Genomic DNA, 23,553 nt, shown 5'->3' with positions numbered 1-23,553 from the left:
AGAATTCCATTGCACTATGATTATGGGCTTGCTGAGAGAGAACTTCACTTCTTTGGCAGTGCAACAGTACCTCTTGAGTTAAGTTTTATAGCAACAGAGGTGTTGCCTATTGCATGGTTCAGGTGCCACCTTCTGCTTCTGCCGCCTTCTCTGCAGTGAGTGTTGAGCCCATGACAAAGGGGGCAGGGAGACGGCACTTCGAACTCCAAGGCAGCAGCTCGTTCCTTTCTGACGTTTTCTAAAAAAAATATCTGAACGTGACTCTTTTTGTTACTGCCCTGGAGGATCTTGGGATTGTAACTGTAACTAATTACTTTTTAAAGTAGCTCTTCAAACGTCAGTACCTGCAAGGAAATCTTTTGCTGCCTACAGGATCAGGGGCAGTGCTTCAAAGCCATTAGGCAGCCTAGAAATGATCAGAACTTAAAATGTGGAACCACCACCTTAAATGACACTACAGAGGACACGGACATCATTTAAATCTCCCGCCCTGCCTCTGGCACGGCACCACTCTGGCACTGCAATAAACTGAAAGAGAAGCCAGCTTGCCATGTCCGAGGGCACCCCTGAGCATGGAAAGGCAACGTATAGATGGGTGGAAGGGGGCTACACTAGCCCTTCGAACCCACACTTTACCACCTCTCTCAGCTTCAATATAAAACGAGGTGCCTGTACTTCTGTTAGGTCTTCCTTCAAACTGAAACTCTGCACTGATGCTGTTTTTAACATTTTCTTGCCAGCACCGGGCAGCCCATACAGAGCTGGCGTGAGCCACACAAGTGGCCGCTGTTCTCCGCAGCCCGCACCAAGGCACTTGTGAAACCCCAAGGAGCACCTTGGAGTCATAAGCCCGAGCATCAATCTTTAATGATTGACTAGCTGTCCACTTGCCATCGGTGGGGCAGGAGGCAGTGGCAGAGAACGGCTCCCTTGACTTCGCTTTATTACACTGAAGAAACACAAAGATACCATAATTAAGCCCTGATCTCAGCGTATTGTTCACAGCCATAATTCCACCTTTGTAATGCATGCTTCAAATAAACCCCTTTTGTTCTGTCTTAGAACGCAGATTCTAGTATCATTCAAGTATATTAACTGGAGCCTATTACTGTCACACAGAAATGCTCCCAGAGCCACAGCAAAGAAGTCCCCAGACAAAACTGGATGTCATGTTAATCCAAGCTTTAATAACTAGGAGAATATATAACTGTATTTTAATTGTGTTTTGTGCTTCTGCATACAAAACCCCCCTCAAAAGAGATCCAAAATGACAGAGGCCACTGTCTTCAAACAAAAACACCTTACATTCCCAAAATGGAGACTGTGGGTCCTCATCGCCCTCTCCATCTTACAAAAGGTAATCCAAGCTAGCATTTAAAAGGTGAGGACCAAGGAATACCAACTATAAGGCCAGGCAGGCACTAAGAACAGGGAGGGAGAGGTGCTGAGCACGGCTGTGATTCTGGCAATAGAAGTCAAACACCTTCTAAGAGTGCACTTATGCAGGAATGATTAATACCGTGGAAATCTTTCATATTTAATTTTAAGAGTGCTATCTTCAAACTTCAATATTAAAAGGTGGTAACAAGAGACAACATTTCCTTGACTCCGTTGTGTGGAAAATCAAAATACCAGGCCATTAGTAGGGTCTATTTCTATTATGAATCAACCGCAGGATTCCAGTGAAGCCGGAAATCTCACCTTGTCTTCAGTCCTGCATCCTTCAGGTTAGGTGACTGTTCAGTTCAAATAGGTTGGCAGTAATAGCCTCCCTGGACAGCACTGCTCCCACCACCACCAACGGACAGATAGTCCATTGCACCCTGAGAGTCCTGCCTGAAGTCCTGGAGACCCACCACCAGTCACAACTGAGCTAGAGGCCTGTCACTCTGCAGAAGGCAGCTTCCTATGTTTTCTTCATGCAAAACCAGCTTTTTTTTTTTTAATTCATTTCATTTTTTTTATAATCAGTGAACTGAATTGCTGCTTCCACACTGTGTTCTCTAAGTCATCCGTACAGTGATTAGAGGGTATGTTGCCCTCACACTTTCCCATCCTCTCACTACCAAGCCCGGAAGGCAATCCCAACAAATGAATGTCATTAAGCAAACAGCTAACGAAAATAAATATTTTACATTATTTGCTCATTATTGATTTATGCTAGTTAATCACAATAAAGGCTCGCTTTGGTGTGTCATGTAAGATGGTCTTCGTATTTTAGAGATGGAGCAATGACAGCTTGACTAAGCCTTCCCGCTCCTTCTTATAAAAATGATCCATAGCAAGGCCGACTGCCTTCTTAAAGCCACCAGAGTGACTATCAGTGAGGAAATAGCCGTCTCTGCCTTCACAAGCTTGATGCCATTTCAACCCATGGAAGTAAACTCTGTTTCATACTATTAAAAATCATATCAGATTGAGGCAGTCACGGCAACAAATTGCCCCATAAACACTGTACTAGAGGGACAGTGATGGAGGCGCACATTGTTTATGGATCAATCTCCGAGAGACATTATTCGCTCAAAAGAAAAGGACTTGCTACTTCTAAACGACTTGTGAAAAGCAGCTGAGAAGCATTTCACCACATTCATGTCCAAGTAAAGAGCACAGATATTTTTACCTTTCAGGAACGCTACTCCTGTGAATAAGTGAAAGCCTTTTTCATGAATTTTTTTTTTTAAACAAAAATTACAAACTTTTCATATTCCCTATCAGCACTGTTCAAGGTAGTGTGTTCTAATAGTCAGAGTGGCAATCATGGTCTGGACGGGCTCAAATCCCTACTTATCTTCAAATGCCATTGAGCAACTTGGATCGGTTGTCTCTTGACTTAGCCTGCTTCACAAGACAGTTGTAAGGATAAAACGATTAGCTGGGAGAATGAATGTTTGAGGTCTTTTGTAAGGAGAGCCTAAAACCAAAGGGGCTACTCACAGAGGCTGCACCCTACCTTGATAAATAGCTGAGTCGCCCTATTCTGCACAAGCTGATTTCCAACAGGTTTTCCAAAGACAGACTCACAGAGGGTTCTTCGTAGTAATCAGATGAAGAAACAACTTGTGTTTGTACAGCACGATTAATTCCATATAAATTCGTAGCAACCAAGGACTCGCCAGTTAAAACTATTTATTTGACTAATTTAGGTATACTGTAATTAGCTCCTTTTACCTGGTGAATAAACTAAATTAAAACCTCAACTTTCTAATAGAGGTTGTTGTGTCTCTGTATTGTTTTTTTCCCCGCAACCCAGAAGAATCGTCATATTTCAGGAGCAAATAATGGGATGGTGTGGGGAGAGTCCGTCACAGAATAATTTGTGAGTCCTTTGGAGTTTGGGGTGGAAAATTCCAATCTACTATAAGAGCAGATGCTTGAAACCCATCTCCCAGCTGATTTTAACTCACTTCATACAAGGAGATTCAGCATGGGCATCTGCCGTGAATTTTTCAGACTGTGACCTGCAATTTTTTTACACCACTACGGGGTGGTGAGCAGCCTGAAGAAATGAGATTTTATTTACGAAAGCTTGCAATCGGTGTGCTTTTTTAGTAGTTCAATAACTAGTGCATTTGTGTAATTCTGAACCAGCCAGTCTTTTCCTACGTCTTTCAAAGATCTCTAGGTTTGCCAATGAGACCTCTGTGTGACTGGGGGAGGGGGGGGGCTCAGCAGGTGCTTGGACATGCCAGCCCTTGGCAACAGATCTGCTGGGAGTTTTCAGACTCCTTGATGAAAAAGTGAAGGAGTCCCTAAAAGTAGCAATTTTGTTGATGAGTAGGAGAGATGACACTGTACTAAAACTCCCACCAGGACCACAGATGATGGAAAGGAATGGTGCCATTCCAGTAGCCACCGGAAGGCCGCATCTTCCCATCCCTCTCCTAGAGAGAAGTGAGAATCTATCAAAAGGTGACAATAGCCTATTTCAAGGAGAATGTGGACATCGGAAGTAGAGGCTCCAGTCCTTGCAGTGTTTAGCTCATTTGGGTTTAGCAGACAGACACAACTGCCACAATCTGCCGAGGAAGAGTCATACGGAGTCAGAAAATTGCATTCACATTTTGCTTCTGGCCTCCTTGTGTTTTATAGAAAATCTGCAGACATTCTTGAGCTACAAGCAACACTTGGAGGAAAGAACGGGGGGGGGCAGGTTTGTAAAGATCAAACGCACAGGGTTCAAGTGTCAGGAAATTTCAGGAACAGCTCCTTAAACTCTCCAGATTCTAATTACAGAGAATCTTCAAAATACTTCCTGCAGTAAATCGAATCATCATAAAAGAAGAAAATGCCTTACTTGGAACAGGTTTTGTTTATTGGCATGAACTAACCTTCCACATTTGCAAATCCAACCAAATTTGTTTAGACAAAGGGTTTTTTTTTAAAAAAAAAATTAAACAGGATAAAGCAAAGAAAGAAAAACATATTTCCTGTACCAGGAAAACCAGGAGCCATTTTTTATGGCAGCTACACCCAATTCTAACTGTGGCCACATCTGTTGGCAATGAGTTAAAGGGAGTATTAATTACAATTACTTGTTTTCTTCATGCTGGCAAAAAAACCCAGAAATGTTAAACATAGGCTTAATTTTTGGACTTGGACCAAGAGGGTCCATTTTTTGAGACCATTTGTCTATCTAACAATAGCAAGGGTACACAACCGAGCACCTCCTAGTCATTTAGGACTACATTTCCTAACAACGTACACATGTCAGGAATGTTAGCTGTAGTCCCAGATATCTGGGGATAGGAGCTGTGCCGGCTTACCTCCATCTGGTCTACACCTCTGCCTAGACTGGATGTGGCTGGGATTGAACCTGGAACCTTCCAGCACATAAAGCACATCCCGCCCCACCAAATCACAAAAGAAATGGTATTCCAACGTTTCATAGCTCAGCCATGTGGTTTGGTGTTGCCATGTTTTAGCCAAGTGGTCAGCAGCTATGATGGTTGTTTTGAGGTGCTAAGGGCAGGAAGTAGCCACTGAAGAGGAAATAATTCCCCCAAGGTCTCTGGAATCACAATTCTCTATTTGAGGAGAACCCAGAGTTGCTCCAGGCTGTGTAGGAGCTATACGGGGCCCAATGAATCACACAATTCTATCCCCTTTCAGCCACTAGACCTGTGTTTTTCATGTTTTTGGATAACTTTCCACTTTATGCCATCTGCTGAGAAAGCACCATTTGTTTTCCCAGGATGTTCAACACCCTGCAGAGGATTCTGGGGGACAGCAAAAGCACCACCCCATCAGTTCCCATAGAGAGCGGTACAGGTAACCCAAACTACCAAGTGTTTAGCCTCTTTCCCAGGCTCTCCAGAAGAAAAGAAAGAGTCAGTGTGACAAACTGAACCTCACAGTACAGAAAGATTTTAATGATTTATTTTTAACATTTTTAAACACCCCTGGTTAAGTCAGAACAATGAATGCTTTTGTTTTTCCGACATGTCAGGGACGGCTGAGAAACAAAACACTCAACACACAAAATCAGTGTGGTGAAAGTCACCTTGCTGTGAATTCATGACATCGAAAAGTAACATGAGCATTGCGCATTATTGAGACCTAGTTTGCTATAATGCTAATACTTCCAAAGTAAAGATGCTGAGGAGCAGAAATACAAAATAACCTTTGAATTAAATATTACATTCCAACACTAGATTTGGGGCAGCTGCTGTTTAGAAGAGCACAAAGGGGCCAACAATGCAAAATCAAGCAATTTCAGCCTTCCAAGCTGATATTTTTTATTCATTACATTTGCATTCTGCCTTCTTCCAAGGAGTTTGGGGTTATATGTAGGATTTAGACTATGACCTATTCAAGGTCAGCCAGAGCTTCACGGCTAAGAAAAGACTGGAAGTCATTTGCCTACTTCACATCAGAAACAATCACTGTTACCACTATGTAACGTACAAAGATAGGAAGCTTATACAGTACCAGGGCAGTATAATTTCAGTGGGCCTGAGAGCAAAATTCCACTCTCAGTGGATGCACTGCTTCATACTACAGTACTGCAATCGGGCAAAAAGTAAGAGAAAATGGGAAAATTTTTGAGACAAGCATGTGGGTAGCAAATTACGCAAACCCACTCAAGGCAAGTTAAAAGAATTCTTCCTGAAATTTGGCCATGCAATTTGCCATGGCAATGTGGCTTCTCGGGAGTAGCTTGGGGCCCACAAAAATGGGCTTGGGACACTATATGGCTTGTAATCCCTTTACTGTATTTTCCACCGGTGTCTCACACTATCTATGTCAGCAATGTTGGGCACAGCTCTCCAGAATTTCAGGGCAGGGTATGCGAGTGTGTTCAAGGTCCATCTGCAGAAGCCAGGGATTTTGTTGTGTAAGTACATGCACAGGGTGTTGCATCAAAAAAAAACTTTATATAACTATAAAAAGTGACAATTGGAACAATCATCAGAACACTTTGCATACATAGGCAGTTTTCAGCGGCAGAAGCTGAGAAGCCCCTGTGTATTGGGGGGTGAACTACCTGATGAAAAACTGAAGCCCGCTTGAGAAATCTTAAGCACGAGAGTCACAGTGAACCTGACTGTTTTCAATTGCACAAGGTTAGCATTTTATGAGCAGCTTTCATGGAACGCAGCAGATGCAAAATTATAGTTAGCAGATGTCTTAACACTTATTCGTCGAATACTCTGAAATTGTTTCTATCCCAAATGTGAAAAACAAGAGCAGAATAAAGCCAGCACGGAGGCTCCTGACGCTAATCCCAAGCACCCTTATTGCACAGTTTCCATTATAGCAAAGAAATAATAAGTCCATGGATTCCACTTGGGTTAAGAGAGTTTGAAGTGACTAATTGAGGAAGCTGCCCATTGTGGGGCAAAGCCTGGACGAACAACCAGAAGCATAATGAGCCCTCGGCTTCCGTTTGCTTAACTCCTTGATTTGGGACGATTTATAAATTTACCTCCATACAGTCAAACCTGTGGGTGCATTAATGAATATCAGAAAGTTGCTTTAAACTAAAAGCAAACATGCTCAAGATTCAAGAGAAGAGGCAGCCCACAGACAGACTGCCTGCTCTACTGCTTGACATGGCTGCAGAATTTCTTTCCCAAGACAAGCGAGGGAGACGTTAGCACACCGGAGGGCCTACAGCCATAGGCTCACATGCTGGACTGTTCAGCATCCTAATCATTGCAAGATGGCACCAAGTAGCTCCATAGCTTCCAAGACCATTGAAAAATTCCACCAATTCTTTAAATTAGGAAATGCTGACTGAAACATTTACTAATGGCCCCAGGAGGCTTCAAACCAAGCACCTTAAAGACGAACAGGTTTTGTTTAGAACGTGGTTTTGAGGATTACAACCTACTTCCAATGCCATCTGAAGAAAATATTTTATTTACTGCAAGTTTTTGTGATGGTGACCCGTTTTTTGTGGTTCCTGAAGAAAAGGAATGCAGCCCACAAAACCCCATGTTGTTTTTCCTGTAGCAGACTAACATGACTGCCTCACTAGAAATTTCTCCAACACACACATCCTTGACTTAACAGACAGGAGAGCCAGTCCAGTCTGTCTTTCAGACTTCGGATGAATTTTGGATCAACTATTAAACATTTCTATGCAAGTCACAGTACAGAAACCAACTTGAAACTATGTAAATGTTTGGAGGTAAAATGTTAGAAGTTAATAAATCACTGTAGCCAATATCAATTGGATATTGGGCCATACAATACAATATGCAACCAATAATGTCTACGATGATTTCTTAACTTGAGGTATTTTGCCTTGAAAAGTTACATAGTCTGTGCTACAGCAGCATAACTACAGAAGATTTCGGCCACTGTCTTATTTCTGCTGTTTTAAAAAAGATGTTATTTGAGTAAGATTTTAACGAAATAGAAGCTTATCACCTCTAAGTATGGGTACTTCAATAAATAACAAGTACCGCAACCCTCAAAGAAGCAACTTGAAAGCAATGCTTATAAAAGTTTAATTCTAGACGTTCTGAAATAATTAAGCAATTCATAAACTCTATCACTAATAGTTAAGCTTTCTGATGACTAATCTCTCTATTGCCCTCCTCAATTCCAGTTTTAGTGATGAGATACCAACATGACCCTGCACACAGTTAAATGCGCTTCCAATCCAAACTCGGCGGTTTTTGGTCCACTTCCAAAAAACTGTTAGCTGGTGGTGTGAAACATCTCTCTCAATTCTCTGCAGTGGATCTCCCTGGACAACACCAGATAAAGAGGCAATTTATCATTCAGCTGAAGTTGTGCGTAACGCATTATCTGTCTTCCATGAGGATCTGCACATTTTGTGCGAGCCCTCAGTTCTGGCAGAATGACCTACAGTCCTCCATTTTGAGATGCCATAGCAACACAAAATTAACAGAATAGAAGATTCTTCAGCTAATGCATTTATTGATTGCATAAAATCTTGCAATTCATAATTCCATTATCCTTAATATCCTGTATTAACTCGTTTGTATATATCAGAAGGCAGGATTCACAGAGGTCAACACCCGGGGGTTGTGTGTGTGTGTGTGTGTGTGTGGGGAAAGCTCTGTAAGCTTATGAGTGTCCTAATCGTGTACAGATTGACACAGCTGAGGCGTTTGCCACTTGTGACTTCTCACAAAGATTTCCTTTCCTGCTTCCTTCTCCAAGATATACATACTGTATATTTCACTTCTGAACAGGTTATAAGTTATTTTTATCTTTGCAGCTTACATTACCTTTTCACTCTAAAAAGGCGCTCAAAAAAGCTCATATACAACTTCATGCAGATAATGAAAGATAAAATGGCATAAATAGAAAGCACAGAGATCAGAAGTAACTACAGTAGTTGCAAATAACTACCTGGAAGTTAATTCACTCCTCTCCGGAACAAAGGCATAACTGATTTCCAGTATGAATGTAACTTGTTGAGAGACATGACTTCATTGGCTTTGGGAATTTGATAGTAACTGTTTAGTTACTTGAAACTAAAGAGTTCTAAGGTGATCCCAAAAGTAAACCGATTTCAGCTTGCAGCAGCAATTCCTAAGACTTGTTCCTGACTTCTTACACTCTACCTCAAAGTTTTCAAGGCATGGAGTCGATGGCTTGGGTGGAAAACACATGTGTAGAAATGGCTGTGTACCAAGAACAAGGTCAATGGGAAATTAATGTTATAAAAGACACTGTTTTTGCACATTTATTTTCAAATTAATGTGTGCCCTGTCTAGTATCTCCTCCCCAGATATAATCATCCTGCCCCCTAAATCAGCCTGTTTGCTCTCTCGAATCAATCAGAAACAACATGAGCGAAATTTAAAACCATCATGTGGAAGAAACAGCACAATTCCTGATCTACCAACAGTCCCTTTGAAACATATAGCAAAGAAACATATAGCAAATGAATTCTGGGGGGTGGGTGGGGTGGGTGAGGGCGACTGAACGTATCACTCACATTCAGTGATAACTAAGAGTGTGAAATGCATTTCAACAGCCACCTCAAAATACCATCAACTTGCACATCGTCCTTCTCACTCAATTTAAAAGATATTTATAAAGACAATACATTGAAAGATTTCTTTTCAAACTTATTTATTTCGGTGGAATGGCTTAGATTACTTCTGTCATATGCTCTTCAGCAAACGGATATTCTTCATTCGATATATTGGAGGCTGAAGATTAGTTTCAGCAATGCCCAGGAGTTATGGTTCCTCATGGGAGGAGAATAATGACCAATGCTAACCACCAATGCTCCAAAAATAATTTAGTTTAGTGTTTTCAAAGGAAGTGACTTTATTCTACTGCACCTGGCTTCTGAGCGCTATTTCACCAGCACGAATCCACATTTGATATCTGAATGAAGCATAACCTTAGGATGAATGTTTCCTTAAGAAGAATAATGTATTAAGTGGGGAAACAACCTTAAAATTGGCTCAATAATGTTCACTTTATGGTGCTATATATCCCTGTTTTTATTATAAGGCATGTAATTGTGGACTTTTAATATCACTTACTACTAAAAAGATACAAGCATTTGAAATGTGAATTGATTGTAGAATGCTAAGAGTGTTGTGGATCAAAAGAGTAACCAGTGAAGAAATATTATGGCAAATGAATAAAGGCTAAGAAATCATAAAACTCAAAAAATGCAGAAAGCTAAAACTTTGGTCATGCAATAGGAAATGAAAAATGCAGACAGTTATAACCAGTCACATAAGATAAAATAAAGGAGAAAAGTGCAGGAAGGAAAGGAACAGATTAAATGAAGAATTATGGCTTACTGTTTTTTTTCTTCTGAAACTTGGTTTTGTGTTTTTTGTTTTGTTTTAGTTTACTCACTTTAATTAGACGGGAGCATTTCAATCTGTTTACTCCCATCTCCCTTTCTGCATGTTTGTTACTTTCTTTTTGTTGTTGTTTAGTCGTTAAGTCATGTCCGATTCTTCATGACCCCATGGACCAGAGTACGCCAGACCCTCCTGTCTTCCACTACCTCCCAGAGTTGGGTCCGCTTCGGTGACACTGTCTAACCATCTTGTCCTCTGTTGTCGCCTTCTCCTCTTGCCTTCACACTTTCCCAACATCAAGGTCTTTTCCAAGGACTCTTTTCTACTCATGAGATGGCTAACGTATTGGAGCCTCAACTTCAGGATCTGTCCTTCCAGTGAACACTCAGGGTTAATTTCCTTAAGAATTGATAGGTTTGTTCTCTTTGCAGCCCAGGGGACTTTCAGGAGTCTCCTCCAGCACCACAATTCAAAAGCATCAATTCTTTGGCCGTCAGCCTTCTTTATGGTCCAGCTCTCATTTCCATACTGGAAAAACCATAGCTTTGACTATGTGGACCATTGTCAGCAAGGTGATGTTTCTGCTTTTTAAGATGCTGTCAAGGTTTGTCATCACTTTCCTCCCCAGAAGCAGGGGTCTTTTAATTTCGTGGCTGCTGTCACCATCTGCAGTGATCATGGAGCCCAAGAAGGTAAAATCTGTCACTATCTTCATCTCTTCCCCTTCTATTTGCCAAGAAGTGATGGGACCAGTGGCCATGATCTTAGTTTTTTTATGTTGAGCTTCAGACCATTTTTGGCACTCTCATCTTTCACCCTCATTAAGAGGTTCTTTAATTCATCCTCACTTTCTGCCATCAGAGTGGTATCATCTGCATATCTGAGGTTGTTGATATTTCTTCTGGCAATCATAATTCAGACTTGGGATTCCTCCAGTCCAGCCTTTCGCATGATGTATTCTGCATATAAATTGAATAAGCAGTGGGACAATATACAGCCTTGTCATACTCCTTTCCCAATTTTGAACCAATCAGTTGTTCCATATCCAGTTGTTGCTTCCTGTCCCACGTATAGGTTTCTCAGGAGATAGATAAGGTGGTTAGGCACTCCAATTTCTTGAAGAACTTGCCATAGTTTGCTGTGGTCCACACAGTCAAAGGCTTTTGAGTAGTCAATGAAGCAGAAGCAGATGTTTTTCTGGAACTCTCTGGCTTTCTCCATAATCCAGTGCATGTTAGCAATTTGGTCTCTAGTTCCTCTGCCCTTCAAAATCATTTCTCTTTAGGTACAGACTATTTAGGTATCTGATAATCACAGCTCTGTAGTTCTCTGATGCCTACACAGTTCCTAACTCTAGAGAAAGCAATATGTAGGAACAAAAACTGAAAGTAAGCACCCCATTTCACAATGGCTGGGAAGCTGCTGCTGCTGTATTTTGGCGGTATATCACACCAGTGGTTGTCAGCAGCTTTTGAAGGGTGGGGCTGCCAGCCAAATAGAAAATTTGCCCTAGGCCTAACTGAGATCGACCACCCACAGTTTTAATGGTCTTTTAAAAATTATAGTTGTGTTGTTGACAGCAAACACAAAAGAACGAAAAGAAACAATTCTTTTAGTCATTGAAAATTGTGATAATAGTGCTAAGTGTAAATTCTACCGCTATTTTAACTGTAAAGCACTTAGAATATGGATGAACTGTAAAGTGCTAAGAAACAGAGGGTCTCGTGGTGCTACATGATTTTTCAAAGAATGTTTTGCTATCAAGCATCCAAAAGATTGCATATTGACAATTTAGGACAAGCAGGTGGGAGATGGCACATCATGTTTGTAAGAGGGTCCTGGACTGAGAGGGAGTGAATTCTAAGCAATTTCTATGGAAGCCATCAGTCCCATTGGTAGCATATGCAGTGATGGTTGGGAGTGACAGGTTGATACTAAGCCAAGAGTCAGCTCCTTCCCAGTTCAAGGGCATTTATCTCTCACACATCCCAGTGGTTTCTATATACTGTGTGTATGTATATGTATATGTTTATGTGTGTGTGTGCGCCAAAGTACAAGCTTCCAAGCTAACTGCCACCCTATCTCCTTCTCTCTTACATTTTTTAAAAATAAAATCACAGCACTGGCACTCCAAGAGCATCAGCAAGGAGTCACATAGGGAAGTGCTTTGTCAAAGCCATTGTTATCACCGTAAAAACAGGCTTTATGGCGCTGTTCAAAACTAACAGCTATGAACGGCTATTGGCAACCAACAACTCCAACTTTCGCCTCCTTCCTTTTGTACCTATTTTATGCCCACAAAGGTCCACTCTCTCCCCCACCCTCAAGAGACGCAAGTTTTTGACTCTGATATAAAGCTGAGGGTGCCGAGGTTGCACAGAAAGAGTGTTTTAAAGCATCCACAGCGCTGCTTGGCAGCTGCTATGTTTTGTGTTAACTGCCAGAATTACAGCCAACCAAACACACAGAACCCTCAGCCGTTAGTCCGCACAGAAAGCGTTTCCAACCCCAGCAACGGCACCTGACTGGATTACTTCCACCAATCCAAAGTTTGTTAGAGTCCAAGAACCGAGCCGAGCTGAGTCTTTGCAGTTTGTTGTATACTGTCTGTGCTGCTTTCCGAAATGATGATGAATGCAGCCTGAAGAGATGATGCGCAGAAGGCCAATGCTTGTCAACTGAATGCTCCAAATACTTGAAACAATAAGAAGTGCTAATAACAATGAAAGCAATAGAAATTTGTGCTGATGCCTGATTTTATCATCGGCTGCATCAGCCAACAGATTAGCATGTGCTTGATAACTACATAGGGACAAAGGGGTCACCGTGAGAGAACCAACCTTATGAATGTACAGTTTGAATGTCTGCATATATCCTACACAGGCCATAAGCAATGGCAGAGGCAAAAGAATTTCCCACCCACAGCTTTTTCAGAGTTCCTAATTGCACAGATGCAGTTGGTAGAGCATGCATTCCTCTGCAGAAGTATAAAAAACGGTTGGCTTTTCTCACACACACATAAAATGCCTGTATTCACTGAAGCTTCAACCTACACTAGAGGGTGACAGGCACCCTGCTGGCTTGGACCACAGACTGCTACGGCCCTTCCGAAAGATGAGAGGTCAAGCAAAGGGTTGCCATGATGAATTCTTGGCAGCCCTTCGTCTTACGGGTGAGGAGACAGAATCCAACCAATGGACTCCAGGGTTGGAATCTGAAACCTACACTCCTGACTTGTGTTTGCAGCCTGAATTTTGTAACTAATTTTGAAGAAACAAATGTGACATGGACATCTGGACATTGGTGCACAGCCTGATGAAGACTAGTACTGTATATGTTGAAAGCTAGCAATTAAAAAAAAGAGGAATGTAATAAAGGTCTCACGGTTATTAAACTGCAGTACTGCAGTGAACGCTTTGATCATGACCTGAGTTTGATCTCAGGCTCAGTCAGCTGACTCAAGGTAGACTCTGCCTTCCATCCTTCCAAGGTCAGTAAACTGGGTATCCAGCTTGCTCGAGGAGAGGGGGAAGAATGTGTAGTCTGCAGAATTAAATTGTAAGCTGCCCAGAGAGAACTTTAAATACTATTGGGTGGTATACAAATAGCATACTTCAGCTGCCCTTGCTTTTCCAATTGCTAAAGTTAATTAATTAATTAAAATAATATTTTACCCCACTCTTCACCATCTCATATCTCCCCTTGAAATCTGCTGATATAAGATGGGTTAATAAAAGTTTAACAAAAATGTTCCTTATCCTAACTCCGAGCACATGCCCATTCCCCATAACTCTCTCCCACCAAGTGGTTCTCCACATCCCCACCCAGCAACTTTATAATTCATGTTGATCTCCTGATAACTAGGCGCACAAACCAACTCTACATATTCGCTGGTTGGAATGAAAAACCTTCATAATCCTATCAATGAAAATCTTTAAATGCTTCCCAGAAGTGTGTGTGTGTGTGTGTGTGTGTGTGTGTGTGTGTGTGTGTGTGTGTGTGTGTGTGTGTGTGTGTGTGTGTGTGTGTGTGTGTGTGTGTGTGTGTGTGTGTGTGTGTGTGTGTGTGTGTGTGTGTGTGTGTGTGTGTGTGTGTGTGTGTGTGTGTGTGTGTGTGTGTGTGTGTGTGTTCCAGCAGAGAACAATAAGATGCTGGGTTAGAGAAAATTTGATTAAGTCCACTTTCAGAGCAGATACACACACAAGACAACAGCTACAGTAAAAGGAAACTCATCCCTGACCAGCAATGTCAACTACTCAAGAGCAGATTGTCTTGTTCGCAGTCCGTTTTTCCACCAGCCTGCCAGACTTTGAATCCATTAACAATCAGTTGCGTCTGAGAGAAGACAACCCATCAGTGGTGAGGGCAAAGGAAGGCGGGAGGGGGGGAGTTTGAGAGAAGTTTAAGGCCAAAAAATGTTGTTTTAAGACTTAAATTCAATAATTCCCAGACAGGAGTCAAAATAAACATTTGCTGATGAGTGACTCTGTGTGTGTGTGTGTGTGTGTGTGTGTGTGTGTCTGTGTCTGTGTGTGTCTGTGTGTGTTTGGGGTGGGGGGGGTTGGAGGTCATGATATTAAAAGACTTTTCCAGTGCTTAATATTTGTATCCTACCCTTTCCTAAAGCAATTCAAAACAGCAAGTTTGTTTTGCAACAAGCTTGCAAGGCAAATTAAGCCATTGTTGCTTTTTCTGGTAAGTCTTGGACTTGAGACACCCAAAATATTCCTAGAGTTTATGGCAAATCCAATAACCAGAGTAAGGTGTGGGTGGTTAAAATATGAATGGGGTGTGCGATTCATGGTTAAGGGATAATTCAACCTCTCACTTTTAAAAAAAGAAAAGAAAAGAAAACAACCCACCCAAACAGCTCTTTAGCTCAGACGGCCAAACTGCACCTATAGGAACTCAGAGCTTCCGGTGCAGGGATACATGCTTGGACGCATTTTTGGTGGGCACCCAGCATGACGAACAGGATGCCACTGGCACAAACGACATCACTGAAATCGCAGCCATTGGTTTGACTTTTGGGGAGGGGTGGAATATTGATTTTTCCCCCCTCCCTGCCATGGGAGATGTGAGGCATTCTTTTCCCATGGCCCTGGAGTGCACAAGAGGGCCCTGGTCCCATCACCAATTGGCAGCTTCCACACCTGCCGCAGCAGGGAGCGAGGGAATAGAGAAACAATAAAAAGTTGTGGAAGAAATTCAAAAGTTGCTTCAAGTTCAGCTTCCTTCCCTTTAGGGGACTGTGTTTACTTCACAGTTTGAAGCCCAAAATAACTTTCCTGGTCTGGCATGGGTGTCAAGAGACCTGGCGTCTATTCCTGAGTCTATCTTCCACTTCCAGCTGCTCCCCAGCTCCTCTTTATCTTCAATAAGTCACGTTTGACTTTTTTTCACCTCCACCTCCATCTAAGTGCCAAAAGTAATTCACCGACCTTCCTTCACTGGTCCCCACCCACCGACCCACCCAAGAAGATCTCCATCCAGTGTGGTGGCAAATGCTAGAGAAGGGGAAACATGGTGACTGAAAATTCTGGAGTTAAGATCTGAGGGCAGGCAATAGCTAGGATGCAAAACCCAAAGTTGTCATGTGTGCATGCTCACACCTGAATTCTTCACTATATTAGCCAATGAGAACAATCTTGCAGTTCCGCCTTTTTGTGAATATGCACATCTTCACCTAATAAAGGTTGCCTTTCCTGAATTTTAAATATAGCTCCCATTGAAAATTAGTTGCCTGTGCTTGAAACAACAACAGCAACCTTAGCAGGCTTTCTGTGACTTCATGGATTCCTTGTAAGGAGGGAGAAAAGCTATTAGGTCTTAGGCCAAATAGTACGCTAAAGTATCTTTTGGATAAATGAACTGTGAATTTAATGCTGTTGTTACACAACTGCTGTTTATTCTATTAAAATGTACCGCTGTTAAGAACTGAGCATGATTGCATTTTTTTTCTTTTACTGAAACCGACTGTTCTGTAATTTTATTAGTTTGATTCAATAATTTGTTTTTGTAATGGATTTGATTTGTCACGGAAAGTTGTTTGGAGTAATGATATTGTTAATGCACGTTAAATACGTTTTGAACTATTCTGGACACAAAAAAGAGGGGGTGTCAAACCACATTTGATTTCATTTGGCTGAGGCTTGCTATAAGATGATACCTTAAGACAAGAATGGGAAAAGGAGCCCATGTTTTCTTGTTGAGGTTAATGCCATGGGGGGCGGGGGAGTCTATTTGTTGAACAACTAGCATCATTCCCTTTGTGAAGCAAAGGACTGGGAAATCTCTCCTCTATGCTGTTAGAAAATACCCTACCCTCTCTCACAACACAAGAGGGAAAAATTGCAGTTTCCAAATGAGAATTTATAACCCTAGTGCAGATCGCTCCACCTGGAGCGTTTTGTTGCTGCGCTTTAGATGGCAAGGTTTTGCTTTTTGTTTTTTTGCTTTTTCTGGGGTTTTAATAAACATTAAGTTGGATATTATTCTTGAGATTGCCATCTTACTCTGTTTTCTACTGCTCTCCGAGGTAGAATTACTTGTTTTACCCACTGCTTTATTGTCCTTTGGTGCGGCTTTTCTTTTAATATACATCACTTTATTTTTTAAAAAATTAACTTCTGTACTTTTAGTTTGGCTTTTCATATCATCTTGGAAACCTCTGGAGATTAAAGGAAGAGGGTTTTTTTTTTTTAAAAAAAAAACAACCCTTAAAAGATATAAGGGTGTCCATTTTCAAAGCGCAAGGACAATTTCTACCAACTGATAAATAGATCCACCAAGGGAACACTTTACAAAGAATGGACATCTGGAGCATGGTCTTGTTACATGTGCACAAACATACAGAGGGAAAAGAGTGACTTGTTATTATTCAGGGTACTGTATCCTCTGTAGACACACCAAGTATTTGTGAGCTTTGGTCAAGCTTTGGATCTCCCCAAACATTTTGGCCTTCGGCTCCAAGAATCCCTGACCACTAGCCACACTGTCTGGAACTCTTTTGGGACACTGTATACCAAGGAACGGTCACTAGAGGTAGAAGATACTTAGCCTCTGCCACCATCACCACCACCATGCCGCCTGACGCCTGTAGCTTTCACTAGCTGTGAGTCATAACCGTTTTCCTTTTTTCTTCTGGCTTTGCACTATGTAATTGGGAGCCCCAACAGCAAACCTGAGGCACGTTTAAATAAGGGAAAGAAAGAAGCTCATACAAGCGCGCACAAACACATACAAACTCTTTGAAAGACAACAGAAACAAGCGTGCCTCCACACAGGGGTTCTTAGATGTGGCAAATGTAAAGTGTCTCTGACAGGTTGCATCACCAAAACACAGATGAAGTGTCAGATAGCACGGCGCCGCTACCTTGTAGATACAATTCTCCCACCCAACCTGACGCTTTTATTCTTTTTTTAAAATAATTTCACTGTGTTCCTGTAGAACATTCTAAAGGGCTGTGAAAAACAGGCTGCTCCAGGAGAATGCCTGGATTACCTTTCACAACAAAATGACAGCAAAATTAGCAAACACAAAGAGCCCAGCAAAAGGTAAGCAGTATTTCCAAGAACATTGTGTCTTCTGCCATGTCTCTACCACCATTCCCTTTCCACCATGTATAGCAACTACAATAACAATGATGATGATGATGAAGAGAGGACATCTAGCACATGTGTTAGGATTTCAACAGGGAGAGCATAAACTTGGTATAAGCTGCAGCACAAAAATACATGGCTGTTCTAAATTTTTTCGGCCACTGAAATTAGTCTCAGGCTCTGCTTTCCCAGAGAACACTCTGATCATGGTAGTCAATTCACATATGTGGTCACGTGCAGAAGTATTTCTGACAAAAGGAGAGCAGACAGACGTGTTCTCAGTAGTTTCTTGGTCAACTCTGAATTGTACTCTTGAACTTTCAGGATGACTGTGTTTGGACGAGGACACCAAGGTCATACCTTCCAATTCTTCCTAGACAGCAAACGCTAAAATGTGGTGCTAGAAGACCCCTTGTCAATGGAAACTTGAAGGTTTTGGTTTGATTTCCAAAATTATTTGGGATCAGGGCTTTCAAGCATTGCTTATTTCCTACTGGGAGATTTTGCAGTCCAAATGTGTTCCTTCTCTATTTAGCATGTACATAAAATGGTTGTTATGTGCCTGAACAGTGGAGCTTCTGAAGCAGTGCCTGAGGTTCGTGACTAGCTGCATGAGTATAAACAGGCAGGTTACTAATCCAGGGATAGGGCACCAACCTTTCCTGGACGGAGTTGCACTCCCCTATGAAAGATCACAGGTGAGGTTGGAGAGGACTCTTTGATCTGGCTTTCCTCTTGAATGCTCTGACAGCAGCTGTGGCCAGAAATGCTGTTGGCCAACTTCAACTGATGACTCAATTTTATTAATTTCTGGGGCTGTCATACTTGGCTACAGACATTCATATCAGGTGGTAGTTACACTCAGATGTAATACTTACAACATGCCCTTCCCAGGGGTTGCCCTAAGTAACTATCCAGAAGCTTCAGTTTCAAAAACATCTAAATCCAGGCATCTGGGGACTTATTTTCTGCTATGAGGCTCACGGGCTAATAGTCCGTTTCCAGGTGCAATTCAAGATGCTGGTTACCATCTTTAAGAACCCAAATGGCCTAGGACCATGTTATTTACCAATTGCCTCTACACTCAAATCTATCTCTTCTCAGAGACAACCTGCCAGGGCTATTTAGTACTTAAAGCCACTCTCTCCGAGGCAAGGTTAGTTATTTAAGTATTTATTACTAATTTATTGCACCCTCCAATCATCTGAGACCAGAGATCTGGTTGGTGCTAATCTGCAAGAAGGCCTTTTTTACAGTAATACACCGTATGTGGAACTCCTTGCCATATGATGTTGTGTGATGTCTCTCTCTCTGTGTGTTAGTGTTCAGTTGTTGTTGGAAACTGTATTTTAGAGAAGGATCACAGCAAGGACCTGATCAAAAGAAGCATCTTTACAAGCAAGAAGCAGTAGGGAATGCATCTTCTCAGAACTTGCCTCCAATCGCCGAGTCTAAGCACTTACAATAAAAACAAACAAAATTAAAAATTGACTGCCTTATGAACTCGAAAAACCATTTTAAATACCAATTTAATTCCAAATTGAAATGTTTAACTCTGTTAATATTAACTAATTCACTTAATGATGCAGCTCCTATCCTCCCTCTCTCTCTCTCTCTCTCTTTCTCTCTCTGTGTCCAAAGTTGTCATGCTTTAGCAAGTGTGCATGCACGTGAACAGGCAAGGGTCAAAGTTGAGCTATTTTATGCTATTCTTATTTAAAAGTGGAAACACAAAACTTATGAAACTCATTTCCTGACCTTTACATGACACAAACATTAAGGCGGATTCTTTTATATAACCTTTCGGAAACAGATATATTTTACGTATGTGGGTCTATCCGAAGAATTCCACTTTATCGTCCAACAATTAAATTGTTTCAATATTTATACTGCCTTGGGCTGCCAAGTGAGAACTCAGAGTAAAGCAATCGTTATTTAAAAGTTGGGGGGGGGGAGAAGAAAAAAGGAACAAGGAGCAAAACAGCTCCCAGCGGCCCTTGGGAGGAAATGCCCGATGTCAGGAAGCATTTGTTTTTATTTCCTTTGCCGTCAAATGAATTTTACTCGTGGCAGTGGTTTCGAGCTGGACCGAATCCATACAGAAGCTAACCAGAAGCATTTGTTTCTTAAATAAATGCCTCTGCTGGGAACAAGCTATATATAAATAGGAAACCTCTTTTCCTAACAGCCATATGCTACGCAGCCAGCATGGTATTTTCTGCTTTTAAAAATGCTGAGTAGTTTTAGCTACCCAATAAAAAGGGTTTTAAAACATACGCCCACCTACCAGCACTTAAAGCCAGGTTCACAGCTCAGAGATTAAAGTTAAGCTTTTCAGATAGCATACTCTAGAGAAGATAAAGGGAAGGAGATGTATGCCGTAGAAAGGTTTCAAGTTTACACATCCCTACTTTTTCCAGGTAAGACTTTGGACTGCCACCCGGCCTCTTGTAACTAAACATAAATACATGGAACAATAGTACGTATTGCCCATTTTTCTTTCCCCTCTTCTCTTGTCCCTCTCCTGTTTCTAGGCTGTAGCCTCCTCAGGACAGGGACCCCTTGCAGTGCAATAAACTATTTGTAGGTGACACACAACAATCCAGTTACAGGCACCCCTTTTACTGCAGCAGTGATAGATGATGGAAACTCTCCCATCCCCGAGCATGTGCTACTCTTGCTCAAAAATGGAAAAGACACACTGGGCATGATGCTACACGAGCACTGATGAGATGATAGAGGACCCTTCAATAAATATTCAAGTTCCATCGCTTTGAGTCCCTCATACAAATCTCTTTTAATTAATGCAATGTGCACAAAGGGAGGCTAAAAAGTAGAATAATCGAGTTGGAAAGGGCCTATAAGGCCATCGAGTCCAACCCTCTGCTCGAGGCAGGAATCCAAATCGAAGCAGATCCAACAGCAGAGGCCAAGCAAACTCACTGCACAGTGCCAGACAGGAGCTGCGTAGGAGGAGTCTAGCTTCTAAGAACATGCAGGGAGGGAATGAGAGCTGAGGAGGATGGTTCTTGTTGGGAAAATGGCAAGATGGCTGTAGGGATCCAGGACAAACATGCATGTAAAGGAAAGTTCCATAATCCACAGAGCACAGGCTGAATGGACTAAGGTCCAGCATCCAAAATGGAGTATATACCATTTTGCTTCCATCATAAAAACCAGAGGTTTAATCTCCTTTGCTTAGTGCTGAACAGCGGTAGACTTACCACCGACAAAAGACATGATCCACATAATGCTTATTAACAGAATTTGCTGCCATAGGATGCAGAGGCAGGGCATTAAGAATCAGTCAAATTAATAGACCTCTGTGTTTGACAGCAAGATGCCTCTGAACACTAGGTGCTGGAGACGATCAATGGGAGAGACAATGGCCATCACCTTAAAATCCTGCTCGTGGGAATTCTGTTTGGGACACAATGTTGGACTCCTGGACTGCTACAACAGGGCTCTTCCAATGCTTTCCCGATGTGTCATTGTGCTTGAGTTCACCGTTCCTGTAAGCCCTTAGACAGTATAGTGGAAAACTAGAGCTCATGGGTTTTGTAGTCCAAACAGCAGTAATACATCTGGTTGTCTCCTTTCAGCCTGGACTTATCAAATGTTTATATGGTAAGACTACTTCAGTTACTGTGCTTAGAAAATACACGACGCCATGGGAATTTAGCCAAAGATTATCTCACCATCAACCACACGTTGCCCCATTTTGGTGGTTCTTCTTCTAACCTTTATATCAATTCCCACTTGAGGACAGAGGAAAACAGGTTAAGGGCAAGCTATGGTGGGAAATGCAAATGTAAAAACAGGCAACAGTTTAAACGTGCCAGAGTTTGTAAGGCAACCACAAACTACAGCTTCTGAGTCTTTCCTTTGTGCTTGTTAACAAATCATTGTTTTTCAGGAGGAATGGGTTCAGATACCTCTAAAAGCCAAGAAACTGTAGTCTGATCTGCTGTTATGAGCCAGCCAAAGATATGCAGGCAACCCCAATGGCAAAGATTTACTACAGCAAGAGATCTCGCAAACATGACAAAAGCTTACAGAGGAAGGGCAGAAGTATATACTGGGAAGGATTGCTCTGTTCCCACCTAACTGTGTAAAGATCCCAGTTAAACCAGTTCTTGGCACAGCTGCGTAAATGAAAGCTTAACCTCCGATGCCATGTCAATGGCAGGAGTTAAAACTAAGAGTCCACGGGCAACAGGCCAGGCACATGCAGTAAGGCCTCGGATCATTACCACGAAATTCAGCTAATTTCTAGACCTTAACCCTTTTCGTCCTGTGATAATTTAGGAGAAAAGGAACAAAATGAAGCCGTACGGCCCACACTGTGCTCATTTGCCCAGCACCCTTTGTTATCTGCAGCTAAACGTAATGGAAAAAATTGACTGTTTGTTTGGCGCAATAGGGCATGACTCTGTTTACACAGAAATAATAGCCGAATAGTGATGGATTCTAAATCTCCATTACAGCAAAAGATTTGAAAGAGTAAAGCAGTTAGGAAAAATAATTAGCTTTCTCGTTTGGGTTGTTAAAAGAGCTTTTCACATACTGATGGAATGTTGTGGCCTTCTTCAATTTTTCTATCTTCCAAAGGGGCTACCTTTTGAAAGGGACGATTGAAAAAAACGTCAACACCTCTTCTATTACATGAAGGGGAGCTACTCCCATTATTCCACTGGACTAAAGAACCTGCATATCCCAGGAGACCTATGCCAGGTATGTGGTTCCCAACTGCTCATCATGGAAACCATTTTAATACTGACATAAATCTTAGAGTTTCTGGAAGGACAATCAAATGTTAGTCTGTCGACTTGCAGAAACAAAAACAAAAACCTAAATCTGCCCAATTGCTACTGAATCCCAAAGCTGTAACTACAAATTCTAGTGCTCGGAACTATCATCGCTAACTCCCATCTCCTTCACTTTGGTGCACGGATGAAGTCCATTCTCCCACCAAGAAAATAGAGAAAGGGAACGTGGTTTCAACCACTGCCACCCTTGGAAACTTTATGCTTTAAAAAAAGGGGGTAGTTAACACAGGCCAGGAGGCACTGCAATTTATTTTCCTAACATTAATCAGCAGAGCCATGTCTAAATTTCACTGTCCTCCACATTCTGCTGTCCTGGAGCAAAGCCTCAGCTGTTCTTCCCCAGTTAGGGCTCCGGTGAATTCTTCTCCTAAAACTAAGCTGAGGGTGTGATTATACAGTGAGAAAAATGCAAATTCAGTCACTGTGCTCAAACAATACTTATTCCACCCACCCACCATCAAACACTACAAGCACGCACACAATAACAGGAAGGAAGGAAGGAAGGAAGGAAGGAAGGAAGGAAGGAAGGAAGGAAGGAAGGAAGGAAGCCCCCTGCTTATAAGAGGAAAATACAGACTATTATGAGTTCAAAACCCTGCAGGATACTTGCAAAATATTTTAAAGCTGAAAACTAAAGAGGAGGCCAAGGGTGAATGGGAAAGGAAGATGGGTCAATGGACTGCTGTGTGCTTTTGAAACGCAGGAGACCCTTTTTCTTTTTTCCCACTCTCCCCCTCCTGCAAATCCCTTTGAGGTGACTTCTAAATTATTTAGCAAAGGCTTTGATTGTGTTTTTGTGATGGAGGAAGATGGCAAAAGATGGCAGAAGGCGCTGGCAGAGGGAAGAAGCCTGCTGGTGACATTTGCAG

At 41.9% G+C, this 23,553-nt stretch overlaps 1 protein-coding gene across 22 annotated transcripts in view; it reads right to left on the bottom strand.

Annotated features, from left to right (window-relative positions):
* The window catches only part of MSI2 (musashi RNA binding protein 2), a 424,247-nt gene that overhangs the window by 223,597 nt on the left and 177,097 nt on the right, over positions 1-23,553 (bottom strand). The gene's annotated exons all lie outside the window — the stretch shown is intronic.

Source organism: Pogona vitticeps, chromosome 7, assembly GCF_051106095.1.
Source record: "Pogona vitticeps strain Pit_001003342236 chromosome 7, PviZW2.1, whole genome shotgun sequence".
NCBI classification, from domain to species: Eukaryota; Metazoa; Chordata; class Lepidosauria; order Squamata; family Agamidae; genus Pogona; species Pogona vitticeps.
Note: the sequence above shows the minus strand (reverse complement) of the source record. Positions and strands in the feature narration are given on the sequence as shown.